The sequence below is a fragment of the Oryctolagus cuniculus genome, chromosome 7 (assembly GCF_964237555.1).
Source record: "Oryctolagus cuniculus chromosome 7, mOryCun1.1, whole genome shotgun sequence".
In the NCBI taxonomy this organism is placed as follows: domain Eukaryota; kingdom Metazoa; phylum Chordata; class Mammalia; order Lagomorpha; family Leporidae; genus Oryctolagus; species Oryctolagus cuniculus.
The window spans coordinates 30304356-30319736 of record NC_091438.1 but is presented as its reverse complement, the minus strand read 5'-3'; the positions used below and the strand labels follow the sequence as shown (position 1 = coordinate 30319736).

General features: G+C 43.0%; 1 long non-coding RNA gene across 1 annotated transcript in view; it reads left to right on the top strand.

Annotated features, from left to right (window-relative positions):
* Window positions 1–15381, top strand: part of LOC103350020 (uncharacterized) — a 67921-nt gene extending 52540 nt beyond the window's left edge. The window contains exon 2 of the long non-coding RNA XR_011390321.1: window positions 1–15381. This exon is cut by the window's left edge and continues 50112 nt beyond it. This is a non-coding gene — a long non-coding RNA (uncharacterized lncRNA).

Sequence of the window (15381 nt, the reverse complement as noted above, 5' to 3'; positions counted from 1 at the left end):
GGCATATGTTGCTGTCAGCCTTGAGTGAGTTTTGAGGGTACTCCAGGACTTTGTGGGGTCCAGAGTGTATAAACCAGGTGTGACCAGCCTGGGGCCAATCTGAGTGGCTAGAAGTTGCCTTTGTCATCTTCCACCAACCTTGAGATGTCATCAAGGAACCAAAGAACTGTGTCTGATAAATTAGTTTTGTGCTGGTAAAACCTAGTAAAGAACAGACCGTTATGGTACCTATGGACAGAGCCTCTGAACATAACCCAATATCAGGCAGAGACTTGTACCCTGGTGAGACAGACCTGTTTTTGTATGTAGCACCAATAGCTTCTCACAGGCCTGGTGTGCACCCCTAAGACTGCATAGAGCCAGGCCTGGTGATGTGAGACCCAGGTGTGACCCACCTACAGCCTACCTGAGTATCTAAGGAGCTGCATCTACCCCTCCTATAACCTTGAGAAGACCAGAAGGAATCACAGGACCATCTTGGAACTCAGAGGCGGGCTGATAAAACCCAAGATGGAGCAGCTTTTAATGGTTGCTCTTACTAGCCCAGTGCCTGCAGACAGAGCCTCTGGAGCTCTTCTGGTGCCCAGAGGAGTTCTGTGGTCTTGGTTGAGCAGTCTCATACTCCAGTCAGCATCATCAGTGATGGAGGTGGAGCATTGGATAGTGAACCCACTTCAACAGCAGCAGGCAGACTGTAGCCCTCCACAACAACATAACAGACTACTGAGAATTTCTATAGGACAGCCACAAATGAGGCTAGGTTACTAAAATGAGTTCCTCAGTGTGCAGATGATGTCACACTCCAGCAAACCTCAGGAACTTCCAGGGAACCATGGCCTTACCTCAGTGCAAAATAGGGTGCCAGAAACCAACCATCTAGGATTCAAGTTCCCAAATGCTCAGATGAAGATTTCAAAACAGCCATTTTAAGGAAATCCAATGATATTCTAAGGAACACAGAGGAAAAAGTCAATATTCTAGCAGAGAAACTTGATAAACATTGAAGTAATTAAACAAAATAAAAATCAAACTGAAATTCTCCAGCTAAAAATAAAGTGAAGTTCATCAGTAGCAGAATAGATCAAACAGAAGAGAGAATCAGTGAGCTCAAAGACAGGCTATTTGAAAATACACAATAGGAGGAGAGAAAAAAGAATCAAGAGAAATGAAAAAAGTTTATGGGAATATGGGACAGCATGAAAAGAGAAAATACTCAACTTATTGGGGTTCAAGAAAGACTTGAGAATGCCAAAATAGTAGAAAGTATATTCAAAGAGGTAATAGCAGAAAACTTCCCAACTTAAAGATACAAGTATCCAGCTATAGGGAGGTCAAAGGTCATAAGTCAGATTCAACTCAACCAAGACCACCCCAAGACATATCCTAGTGAAGTTCTAAAGATAGAGGATACTCAAAGCCACAGAAAAAAAGAAACAATAGCAAGAAAGAGGTCCCAATTCACCTGACTGTAGTCTTGTCCACAAGAATCTTACAGGCCAGGAGGTAGTGGGATTATGCCAATCAAGAATACTTTATCTAGCAAATATAACCTTCAGATAAAAAGGAGAGATAAAGATATTTCCAGATAAACAAAAGCTGAGAGAATTTATCACCACCAGACCTGTGTTACAAGAAATATTAAAGGGAGTTCTTCAAACTGAAAGAAGACAAGTAAGAAGAAAATATGAGAAGATAGAAAACTCACTGGCAAGAGTAATATTCTGAAAAATTCAGAAAGCTGTAGTATTAGAAACACGGTGTGTAAATCATTTATATCTTTATTGTGAAAGCTAAAAAAATAATTGCTACACCAAAATCTCAAGAATCAGGCAGTAAGGGAAGAGGTCAACTATCACATCAGAAATTCAAAGTGTGAGGAGGAATGGAGCACAAATGTGTCCTGCTTATTGTTAAAAAAATCTTTTTTGTGTTTTTTTTTCCTTGTTTTTATTATCAATGTTAAGTTGTGATCTTTTCAAGAGCTTGTTAATAGAAGAAGTTTTTTTGTATGCTTCAAGGTAACCACAAAGAAAAACATACATAGACTTACCAAAAATAATAAACAGGGATTCAAAGCATGCCACTAGAGAAAATCACCTTACCACAAGTGAAGGTTGTAATTTAGGGACAAAGAAAGAGAGAAACTACAATAAAAATACAAAATATATATCAAAATGGAAATGGTGAGACCTCATCAATAATTACCTTGAATGTCAATGGGATCAATTCTCCAGTTAAAGGCATAGAGTGAGTGAATGAGTAAAAAAGAGGATGCAACTATATGCTGCTTAAAAGAAACTCACTTCAGTTCAAATGACACACATAGAAGGAAGGTGAAAGGATGGAACAAGGTGTTACATGTAATGAAAATAAAGCAGGAGTAGCCATACCCCTGTAAAATAAAATATATTTTTGAATCAAAAGCAGTAAAAATACAGCTGGAAAGTGATTTCATTATGATAAAGGATTCAATAGGAAATAACACTGTAAATATACATAAATCCAATATTGGAGTTAGACTCCAATACAGTAATAGTTCTGGACTTTAATATCCCACATTCAGAAATAGACAAATCTTCTAGACAGAAAATCAACAAAGAAATCGCAGAATTAAATTGTACTCCAGATCAATTCGGTAAACAACTTATTGCTATACCTCAAGGAAGTAAAAAAATGAGGAAAAAATAAAATCCAAGATTGATAGGAATAAATAAATAATAAAACTCAGAGCACAAATAACAGAGAGAAAAAATAAAAAATGAAGAGCTTTTTTTTTTCAAAAGATATAATTAATAAACCCTTAGCTAGACTAGCCTAGGAAATAGAGGGGAATTTCAAATATATAGAATTAGAGTTGAAAATAGAGACATTACCACTGACAGCACAGAAATATAAGAACTGTTAGAGATTACTGTTGATTACTATATGGCAAAAAATTCAATAACCTAGAAAAATGGAAAATTCTTGGACACATATACCTTACCCAGAATGAATAATGAGGAAATAGAATACCTAAATAGACCAATAATGAGTAGCCACATTGAATCAGCACTAATAAAAAAAAAAAATCCCTCATCAAAGAAAAGCCCAGTCCCAGTTGGCTTCCCTGCTGAATTCTACTAAATATTTAAAGAGGAATTAACATCAATCCTTTTTTCATTATTTCAAAAAATAGGAGTGAGTTCTTCCAAATTTATTATATGAGAGTGGCATTGCCTTGAAGCCAGAGCCAGAGAAGGACAGAACAATTAAACTACAGACCAACATCCTTGATTAAAGTAGTTGCAAAAGTCCTCATCAAAGTGCTAGCTGATTGGATCCAAAAGCATATTAAAAAAGTGATCAAGTGAGATTCATTCTAAGGATGCAAGAATAGTTCAGATATATGAATCAATAAATGTGATAGAATGAAGAATAAAAGTCATATGATCATTTCAATAGAAGCAATACATTTGATAAAATTCAATATCTCTTCATGATAAACACTGACTAAATTAGGTGTAGAAGGAACATGCCGCAACATAAAAAAGGCCATGTATACCGAAGTAACAAGCAATATCACTGGATGGAAAAAATATGAAGGTTTTCTCTCTAAGATTTGATACAAGACAAGGATGCTCACTTTTATTCAACATAGTACTGGAGATCTCAGCTACAACAATCACTCATGAGAAAGAAATAAAGGACATACAAATAAAAAAGGAGGATATCAAGCTGTCACTGTTTGCAGATGACATGATCTTATTTAGAAAACTCCAAAGACTCCACCAAAAAAGCTGCTAGAATCAATAAACAAATTTAGCAATGCAGCATATGTAGTCAATGTACAAAAATTAGAATTGTTATACATAAATAGTGAATCATCTGAAAAAGAAATCAAGAAGATAATCCCATTTCCAAGAGCTGCAAAAACATAAAATACCTAGGAATAAATTTAACCAAAGAAGTGAAATATATCTGTAATGAAAAGTGTGTCACTGATCAAAGAAATTGAAGAAGACAAAATGAAAATGGAAAGACATCTTATGTTCATAAATTGGAAGAACCAATATACTCAAAATATGCCTACTACCCAAAGTGATTTATACTTTCAGTGCAATCCCTATCAAAATGCCAATGACATTTGTCATATAACTAGAGAAAACACTACTGAAGTTTGTATGGAACCCTGAAAGACTCCAAAGCAATCTTGAGCAAAATGAACAAAGAAGTAGACATTACACTATCCAACTTTAATATATATTACAAAGCTACAGTAATTAAAATAGCATATTACTGGGGCTGGCACTGTGGCATAGAGGGTAAAGCTGCCGCTTGCAGTGCTGGCATCCCATATGGGTACTGATTCGAGTCCCAGCTGCTCCACTTCCATTCCAGCTCTCTGCTATGCCTGGGAAAGCAATGGGAGATGACCCAAGTCCTTGGGGCCTGCACCTACGAGCACCGTTGCAGCAGTTTGGGGAGTGAACCAGAGGATGGAAGACCTCTCTGTTTCTCTCTCTCTCTCTCTCTCTCTCTCTCTGCTTCTGCCTCTCTGTAACTCAATCTTTCAAATAAAATAAATACATCTTAAAAAAATAGCATGTTATTGGCATAAAAGCAGATTCGGAGACCAGTGGAACAGAACACAGGTCCTAGAAATAAACCCACGCATGTATAGCCAGCTGATCTTTGACAGAGTTGCTAGGAATATACCTTGTAAATAGGATAGACTTTTTAATACATGCTGCTGGGTAAATCAGTTATCCATATGCAGAAGAATGAAACTAGACCACTTTCTCTCACCATTTATAAAAATCAGCCCCAAATGGATAAAAGACCTAAATGTGAATTCCAAGACTTTGAAGCTATTAGAAGAAAACATAGGGAAACCACTTCAGGACATTAAAATATGTAGGGATTTTCAGGATCAGACTCCAGAAAGGACAGGAGATAAAAGAAAAAATAGACAAACAGGGGCCTGGCATTGTGGTGTAGTGGCTTAAATCTTCACGTGCAATGCTAGCATCCCATATGGGAGTGAGTTTGCATCTCAGCTGCTTCACTTCCAATCCAGTTCCCTGCCAATGTGCCTGGGAAAGCAGCAGAAGACATCCTAAATCCTTGGGCTCCTGCATCCACGTGGGAGACCTGGATGAAGTTCCTGGCTCCTGGCTTTGACCTGGGCTCTCCCCTGACTGTTTCAGCCATTTGGGGAGTGAACCAGTAGATGAAAGATCGATCTCTCTCTCTCTTTCTCTCTCTTTCTTCTCTCTCTCTAGCTCTGATTTTCAAATAAAATAAATAAATCTTAAAAAAAGACAAATGGAATTTCATCAAGCTAAAGAGTTTTTCCCGACAACAAATGAAACAATCAGTAGAATAAAGAGACATCCTTCGGAATGGGAGAAAATGTTTGCATGCTATACCTCTGACAAGGGGTTATTTGGAATTATAAAGGACTCAATAGCAAAAGGAACAAATAAAAACAAAAGTTGAAACAATCTGATTAAAATATGGACAATAGATTTAAACAGAAATGTCTTAGAGGAAGACATACACATTTACCAACAGGTACATGAAAAACATGCTCTGTATCACTACTCAGGGAAATGCAAGCAACAATGAGGTGTAACCTCATACCAGTAAGATTTGCTACCAGCAAAAAGATGAAAGCTAACAAGATTTGGCAGGAATGTGGCAGAAAGGGAGTCCTCATATACTGTTGGTGGGAATGTAAATTCCTACAGCTGTTGTGGAACACAGTATGGAGATTCCTTAAGAAGCTAAAAATAGAACCATCATATGATCCAACAATCTCATTGCAGGGAATGTACACAAGGGAAATGAAGCCTATCTTTTGAAAGGACATCTGTATTCCCAAGTTTATTGCAACACATATCTTGTGGCTTGTGTCCAAAAAAGCCTGGAAAGCACTACTCTAGAGTCTTCTAGGGAAACAGGTCTGTTTTGAGGTTCTGAGCCAATAGGAAGAAACTCAGTACCCAGTGGGCGGGACTGACTCCTACAGAAGATCCCTGAGTCATTCACTCCAGTCCTGAGGTTTTGGCCAGGGATGGCCAAGAGTTTCCCAGGATGGTTCCACATCTCTGGGCCCCAAGCATCTAAATCAATGCTGTAATCTTAGAATTGAATTCACTTCTTCCAAACCTGATGCATTCTACTAGATGAAGGGAAGGAGACAAAAGTAAGTAAATTGCTTTTGGGGCTCATGACTGCTCCCTGGTGCTCATCCCCACAGATCATGGTTACCTCCTAAAGCTTCTTGACTTGGCACTGAGTGTTTCAGGTCTAAGGCTTCCTTTAGCCTCCACAAAGTCTTTTTCTTCCATCTTTTCAAGCCATTGAAGATATGTCCCATTTCTGAAGATTTCTACAAATGAGGACTTCTAATTCTGCTTTTCCTACATTTCCATATTAGGCAAAGACTTGATTAGAAGTCTTCACACTGCCTCCTATACCTGTGGATCAAGCTCAGAATCAAAGGCTTCAGAGAACATTGGAGCTCAGTCATTTGGGACAGTGAGTGTGTTGCAGACACCTGCATTTCAAAATTTGACAAGGAGTGATGAACGGAGCTGCAGGGGAATGGTTCCTTTGGTTGCTACAGAAACCAAATTGAGTTGGGTTTAGCATTTAATTATAGGGTACACCCAGAGATGGAGTTAAACATTGTCTACCACTGTTTTTGTTTTTTTGTTTTTTTTTTTTTTTATTGTAACTCCAATCCTCTTGGCAAGTAGCAGCGGTAACTCCCGGGAAGCTAAAAGGGGGCAGTAGAACATGTTGTGACAAAGGAGAGGGTGTTGTAGAAGTTTAGAAGTGGCAAGGACTTAGCCTTCTACCAATGGCAGGATTGTTGTCCAAGAATTTCCTTTCCAGCCTCTGGTTCCTGCCAATTAGGAAGGCAATCTCAAGAATAGCAAAGGGAACTGGATAGGATCTAGAGCTGTGGTTTCCAAGATAGTTGCCACCTGTGGCTATTAAGCACATGCAATGTGGCTTGTTCAAATTCAGATGTGCTGTAAATGAGAACACATGCCAGATTTCAAAGACTTAGGGTGATAAAACCAATGTAAAGTATCTTATTACTCTAAAAATACTGATTATGTATTGAAATTATAGTATTTTGGATTAAGTAATATAGAATTAAAATAATTTCCACTACATTCTTTTGATTACTTGTATATTAACACAAAATTTAGAAGTATATATGTGGCTCATATTATATATCTATTGGACAGAACGGGTTTACAGACTCCTGTTCTGAGACTGGATTGGGTCGATTTTCCATTAACTGGAGAAGGTGTCTAACCTTGAATTACTTTGGGTTCTTTACCTGCAAGATGAAAGAAAGTAAATGCCCTCTCTGGCTTTTTCAGAGGGTTATGTGAAGATTCAATGCTAGCATGGTTTCCATAGTGTACTTTCAAGATTCCCCATTTAGGGTCAAGGGACTCATTTCCCAGGTAATCAATCTGTGTGTGCTGTTGATGACTACAGTTGAGTGCCTCTTAAGGAATTTTTTGTAGCTGAATGGAGCTGCCCATCATGAGCTCGATTCTTTCAGATGAGCCTGCAAGATGCAAGTGGTTCATTCAGTGTCAAGCACAAGCAGGCCACAGATCACAGGGAAGCTATGTGAGCAAGTGGCTCGGACTCTTCTGTCACCTGTGTTGTTTTCTGTCCGTCAGCACACACTGGTGGCAATGGCTGCAGTGGAGACTACATTACGAACAGTGTATGGAGGGGAAAAATGGTCAAATTTGGGTTACAGATGGGTTGGCTTTGTTTGTGTGCAAGCCTGAAAATCTACTGCTGTGAACCAAAGCTCCACTGAGGGTGACTCCTAAAGAAAGGGATGAGAGGAAATTCTCTCAATAGGCAAAATGTTGAGCGACAGACCTAATAATTCATTCTGTAAAGAGAGAGAAGTGGACTAAAGTAGGAATATATGAGGGGGCTTAAAAAATGGAATTAAAAATGTTTATTTTGGTGCAAAAATGAAATCCATGCAAAAATTTGTGAAAACACATATGAAAAATAATTTATGGACTTAAAAATTTTTTTGCACCAAAATAGACTCATCTTTTATTTCCAATTCCTATGAATTTTCAAAAGTACCCTCATATATCTATAGGATCACGAGAAGTAATGAGTGGCTTGGCTGGTGGATCAGGGATGTGGAAAGAAAATGATTGAAAAGCTTGGAATAATATGGCTGGTGAAGAGGTATAGCCTTTGGATGTGGGCATAAAGGGTCAGAATCTTTGTACTGCATGTCAACACCACCTGAGATCAGCCATCTTGGAAGAGGTACCAGACAACCACGTGATAAATTGACTCAGCCAGCTGGCCTCAAACAGCTTCTGTCTTCGACTATTCTAGTATATGAGCAAAGGGTAGTGAATAGAATGCCCATGGTGGCAGGGACTTAGGTGATCCATGTGATATGTACTCTAAATAAACAACTGCTATAGAGGGATGTGAGGGTAAATAAGGAGTTGCCTTGTTTGCTATCCCTCCCAGTGACTCACATGGAAAATTTGTGCTCTCCATCCCCACAGCAGTAGACCCTGTAGGTCTAGAGGTGCTGGTTTCTGGAGGGGGAATGCTTTAAACAGTGTCTATGATAAGGGCACATTGTACCCTAAGCTGTCATTACCATCTGTTCTCTTCTGCCTCCTTGTACCCAGACGTCAGCAGGCAGGGACAGGAGTCACTACATAGGTAGGAAGGATTGACCTGGATAATAGGATGAAGTAGTGCCATATTGCATAATGTAGCATTCAGTTGTCACAACGGGGCATCTCTCAATACCCCCTAACTCGATTTAAAATAAGTAGACAAGTGTAGCACCCATGGCCAGAGAAGAGAGTGGTGAGAAGAAACTTGCTCAGTGTTCTCAGGGATGAGGGCTTGGGCCACACCATTAGGAACATAGACCAGCAGAGATATTAGCCGAGGGTGAGAGGAATCTGAAATGGATAGCAGAGGAAGGTGATAGCAAAGATCATCCACAGCCTCAAGACCAGATGCTGTAATGGTGGTTTATCCCACTAATCTAGCTCTGAATGTTTCCCCGGGTGAAGAAAGGACAGAGAAGTTGCTCCCAGAAAGGGTGAATCTGGCTGGTACAAAAGCTACACAGCACTGGATATTGTGGTGTATTGCCTGGAGTTCCTACCTAGGATTGAAGTACTCAGCATCCAACTGCCGGGAGTACTGGCTGCTAATGAATGACATAGGAGTTCCTCTCCAAGAATTACTCATGTCTGAAGGGAGCCCATGCTCACAGCTCCTCCGCAAGGAAATCCACAACCAACAATTGGTTGGGGTAGAACAAGAAACCCTGGCTCCTTTGTCTTGACTCCAGACCATATTGTAAGGCATCCTAGCTCCCGAACTTCCTGTAGTTCTTCTTTTGCCTGATATTATACCTGAGGACTTGTCCCAAAAACTTTGTGCATGCAAACCTTTGTCTCAGAATGTGCTTTTGGGGCCACCCAAACCTAAGAGGGATGATCCTAGTCACTGGTGCAAAAACACTGAACTTGACCTTGGAGGTTCTAGATTCCACTGAAAACTCTGTCCTGGTTTACTGTGTGTAAAATGGGGATGACAAGAAACAAGTCTGAATTATGTGATTCAATGTTGCTTCCAAGTATGACTTTCCACTTGTGTGAAGTAACTGGGGAAAGATAACAGTTATATGAAGAGCTAGAAGGAGCCCTGGGAATCTTTCAGATGTCCTTCACTTTACATGTCAAGAAACTAAGTGATCTTCCCGTGAGTGCCCTGCCAGAAAGAGCAGAGGTGATGGCCGGCGCCGTGGCTCACTAGGCTAATCCTCTGCCTTGAGGTGCGGCACACTGGGTTCTAATCCCGGTCGGGGCGCTGGATCCTGTCCCGGTTGCCCCTCTTCCAGGCCAGCTCTCTGCTATGGCCCAGGACTGCAGTGGAGGATGGCCCAAGTGCTTGGGCCCTGCACCCCATGGGAGACCAGGAGAAGCACCTGGCTCCTGCCATGGGATCAGCGCGGTGCACCAGTCGCAGCGCGCCAGCCGCGGCGGCCATTGGAGGGTGAACCAATGGCAAAGGAAGACCTTTCTCTCTGTCTCTCTCTCTCTCACTGTCCACTCTGCCTGTTAAAAAAAAAAAAAAAGCAGAGGTGAGATTTGAACCTGGACTTCAACCTGACACCCTGTCTTGTTTGTGCTCTTTACCATCTCTGGGTCTCTGGTGTCAGTGACTATTTGCAAGTTGCAAGAGTATTTGAAATAGGGAAATTGGAAAATTTAGGGTTGGTTAGAGGATCCTGATCAACTGGCTGCTCCTGCTGCATGTCTATAGTTTCTGTTGTGCAGCTAACAAGACAAGGAGTCACCATAATGCAGGAGTCATCGACCCTGATGGGAGGAAATTCTGTCATTTACTTATACTAGGTTGACAGGAGGTCATGGCTTTTGTCCTAGGGTGGGACTTCTTAAATTTTAATGTGCTCATGAATCACTTGGGATCTTGTTAATATAATGACTCTGATTCTATAGGTCTGTGTGGGGCCAGAGAGTCTGCCCTTCTAGATGTTTCTCAGTGTTGATGCTGCTGGCTCATTAGCCATATTTTGAGTAGCAAGGTGGTGGAAAGCGGGTTTCAACCGCTGGGATTGTCAGAAACACATGGGAACTTATTGAAGCAGCTCAATCAAACTACTCATGGTCAGGGGTTCAGATTCCACAGTATAGGATGGGCATCACTAATTTAAAACTCAAGTAGTTGAGGTCACCACCAATGTTTAAGAACTGAGGTTCTAGGGCAGTGATATTCATGGTTACAACTGACATTTGTGTTCATGATGAAGCTGAACAGGCAGCACAGGACTGCCACAGGAAGAGGAAGGAGACATGACTGTTGCCTGAGTGTCGCTGAGGTCACAGGTGCTGGACAGTAACTGAGTGTACATCACGGACCAGTCACAAAGGGCCATGGAAGGAATCCCTGGGACTTATGTGGGTTGGAGTTTTGTTAAAACAATCTATAGAAATAAAACATTTCATTACTTATAAGATGCATCCTACAGTTGTAATTTTTCATAACAATTAAGGTGGTGGAAGTTGACGGACTACTTGAGATTTCATTTTGCAGATTGAGATCATAGACTCAGACTGTAGGAAGTGAGGGCCTGCTTGTTGTTCCAGTCTATGAGCTTCATTCCAGCACTTGTCTGGGATGCCCACTTGTCTAGTTGGCATCTGCTTTCTGCTAACTGGGATTCTTAGCCTGTTTCAGATGTGAGTGAGCTCTTCAGTGGTGTTTATCTACCTCCAAACACTCTTTGGTTGGCTCACTTGCTGGCCTGCTGCTCAGGGGGACCCCAAATCCATGCCTACTCACTGCCAGCTGCCTGGCTAATGGGCATCCCTGCTTCGTGGCAAACGCAAGGTTCTGCTGCCTCAGCACAGGGCGGGCTGGAATTCAGTGTGGGATGGAATGTCCCAAGACACTCACCCCCTGCCAAACTCACTCCCTCCCTGCCAAACTCACTCCCTCAGACTCTGGTTGCCTTTGCTTGTTCATCAGAAGACACTAAGATGAACTGTGAAGGAAGGACCTGTTAGCAGGACAGCCACGTTGGCAGCACAGCCCTGATGGCAGCCACAGCCTTCCCACCGGGCCTGTCAAAGCTAGGGGCTGGGGAAGTCAGTGTCATCTTCAGACAGCTGACCTAGGACTGGCTCAGAAAGCCTCAGCCAGTCAATAGCTCTGCAACTCTGAGTATGACCACAATGCAGAATTATCCTGTAGCATGCAGAGCCTGCAAGGAGAGTGGAAGGAAGACGGTAGGTTAATGGAACTGGGACGTAGCCAGGACAGCAGTATTGGCCTATTCTTTACTGAGGAAAGCGGCCCAGTTGCCCGTGGATGAAACTCCATGGATCAAGCTCCAGGGATTAAAATGAAGGTCTGCATTTTGCATTGTGACCACTTTTGCACAATGAAGTGATGAGATCTTTTTTCTTTCTCTCCTCCCAGTCTTTTCAAGGTATTTTCCCTCCTGGTACTCCCTGGCACTTCCCCCAGGTTATCGCTCCTTATACTTTGCTGGGCTCATGTCTCCTTCCTTGTGGGTTTTTGTACTTTATATCCCCTTCTCTTGCCAACAGTAGTTTGTTTCATGAAATCAATTACATAATTAACTGACCACCAAGTGGACTTAATTTTTTCCATTAAATACATTGTGGACAAGTGATGAGTAAGACTGACCTGATAACGAGGCAGAGAGTAGAATGAGTGAGAGTAGCAATAATAACTAGCTTCCTGTGAGTGCTTACTATGTGAGAGGCCTAAACACCTTATTATCCATTAAATATTCAGTTAAATGAGGATTTTCTTGTGAGTGCATGCATTTTTTTTAAAAAAAGTTATTTTATTTATTTAAAAGAGATAGAGAAAGAGAGAAATCTTTCATTTGCTAGTTCACTCCTCAAATGGCTGAAACACCTGGGGCTGGAGCAGGCTGAAGCCAGGAGCCAGGTGCTTCATCCAGATCTCTCATGTGGGTGCAGGGGCCAAGTACTTAGGCCATCTCCCACTGCTTTCCCAGGTGCATTAGCAGGGAGCTGGATTGGAAGTGGAACAGCTGGGATTCGAACTGGCCCTCACATGGGATGCTGGCACTGCAGGCAGTGGCTTAACCCATTATACCAAGTGTTGGCCCCAGGATGCACACATTTGCTAAGCCCATTTTTCAGAGGAGAAAAGTGAGGCACAGAATGGTTATGTGGGGTCTCTGGGGTGGAGCCCCCCTTGGTGGAAATCATGGCACTCTCTTCCCCATCCTTGATTGTGAAGTTTTACTTAGCTTTCAAAGTCTTTAGTTGGAGGTGGGATGAGAGCAGAGATAAGTAGATGCTATGGTTTGAACATGATTTGGCTCCTCCACTCACATGGATGAGTAAGTTCCAAAGTCATGGACAGATGATACTAATGGAGTGGTGTCTTTATTCAATTATGGTGCCTAGGAGCTGGGCCTGATGGGTGGTCCTTAGGTCACTGGGGGCGTGCTCTTGTGAGAGGGATGATTGTATAAGCCAAGTAGTGTCTGGCCTCTCTCTGCTTCCTGGCTTGCTATGTGCAACTCTCTCCAGCCTCCTCTGGTTTCAGCAGACGACTGAACCAATGGGGCCACCTGAGCTTAAATTGTAAACTACCAAAGCAATAAACTAAAATAAACTTGCTCTCTTCATATGTAGTCTGGGTCAGGTATTGGTTGTAGAGATGAAAAACTGACTGGGTGAGTAGAATTCACAACTGAATCTGTTTTCCTTTGTTTCAGGAGATATCCATTCAAAAACCTCAGGAAACTTTGTGAATTATAAAATCATGCTAGTTGGAGCCTGCGCTGTGGCGTAGTGGGTAAAGCTGATGCCTGCAGTGCCAGCATCACATATGAGTGCCGGTTCGAGTCCCAGCTGCTCCACTTCCAATCCAGCTGTCTGCTATGGCCTGGGAAAGCAGTAGAGGATGGCCTAAGTCCTTTGGCCCCTGCACCCATGTGGGAGACCTGGAAGAAGCTCCTGGCTCCTGGCTCCTGGCTTCGGATCAGCCCAGATCTGGCTATTGTGGCCATTTGGTGAGTGAACCAACAAATGGAAAACCTCTCTCTGCCTCTGCCTCTCTGTAACTCTGCCTTTCAAATAAATAAATAAATCTTTAAAAATCATCATATTTGTCATCTCATCTTTTCATTGGCTATGATTCGACATAAAACCCATAAAATAATAAGGCTGATATGATTTGGGGGGTGGGTAGGGGAGGTGGTGAACTTAGAAAGAAGGTACTGAGAGAGGAGGAGCTGGGAGGCTGTGTCCTTTTCCGTTAGTGTGAGGGCAGGAGGACCCCCAGGGCACCAGCTGGTGATGACAGCATCCAAGAGGCCAGGCTGCAGAGACTGATCAGGTCTAGGGCCTCCTTTCGGGAGACTTGGGCTTTGAACAAAGGGCTGCACTGCAGAGCAGAATGCAGAGGAGAGAGAGGCCCAGTGCTGGTGAGATCAGCAAAGCAGGGCAGATTCTCTGCAGCCAGAAATCTGAAACACACACATGCGATCCCGCCTGTACTTGGTGTGGGCCAAGTCTGTTGGAATAAAAAGGGCTTTGGATGTGTCTACGCTCAGCTCCTCGGCTGAACTACAAGCCTTTAAGGCGTCTCTCTGTTCTCAGTCGGAAGAGGAAAGTGGAGCAGTCAGAAAGGAGAAAGGCGCGGGCCACGAGCACTCGGCCAGGGTTTCCTGGGAGATCCACTGGCTCAGGGCCTGAGGTCTGAGATGGGGTCGCAGTACCAGTATGACAGGTGCTGTGTTCTTCCCTCACTGGGGAGCTGAGACCCCTTCAGCAGTGAGCAGCTAAGGGCACTGCGGTTTTCTAGGCGGAATGTTGGGAGACAGCAGGTGGCGCTCTTTCTCCTGAAACACGTCCGCAGCTTGGCTGGCACACCTGCCGGGGGCGGCAAGCCGTCTGATCGCTGCAGTCCGCAGTCACCCAAGAGGACCAGCGTAAAAATGGCTGGTCAGGAAGGCCTGCCAAGTATAACGTCCCCCGGACCCGAAGTCACCCAGAGGGCTCTAGATGGGCGTGGGCTGGCTGCACTGATCAACGTGGAAGCGCCCAGTTCCCTTTTCACGACCTCAGCATACACGGCTGCCTTTGCAAAGGAGGACGTTCTGTGTTACACGTGCTGACTGCACCCATCTGGGCTTTAGATCAGACCTGGAAGAGTCACGCTGCCCCTGTGTGTGACAAGCATATGTGTAGTTCGTCACGTGGGAAGGTGAGAGGGCCGGGGTCCTGTGTGCCACCCGGGTGAGACGCTGTTCCCTGGGGAATGCAAGGACGGCAGGATTCTGTGAGAACCTCTTACCTGGGGGGACTTGCTGTAACCAGGAGATGTTGCGATTTCTCAGAGGAATAATCTGACAGTGGTTCTCCTCGGAAGACCCATTATCTGAAAAGATGCTAAATAAACAGAAATAACTCTCTCCTCCAAACAGAAAATAAAAATAATTTCATGGTGAAGAAAAAAGATCGCTGGAGGGGCCCACACTGTGGCTTAGCAGGTTAAAGCATCTGCCTGTGGCGCTGGCATCCCATATGGGCGTCGGTTTTGGTCCCGGCTGCTCCACTTTCGATCCAGCTCTCTGCTATGGCCTGGGAAAGCAGTGGAAGATGGCCTGAAGGAAGCTCCTGGCTCCTGGCTTCAGATTGGCCCAGCTCCAGCTGTTGCAGCCAATTGGGGAGTGAACCAGCGGATGGAGGGCCTCTCTCTATCTCTCCCTCTGAAACTCTTCCTCTGAAGTAAATAAATAAATATTTAAAAAAAGGA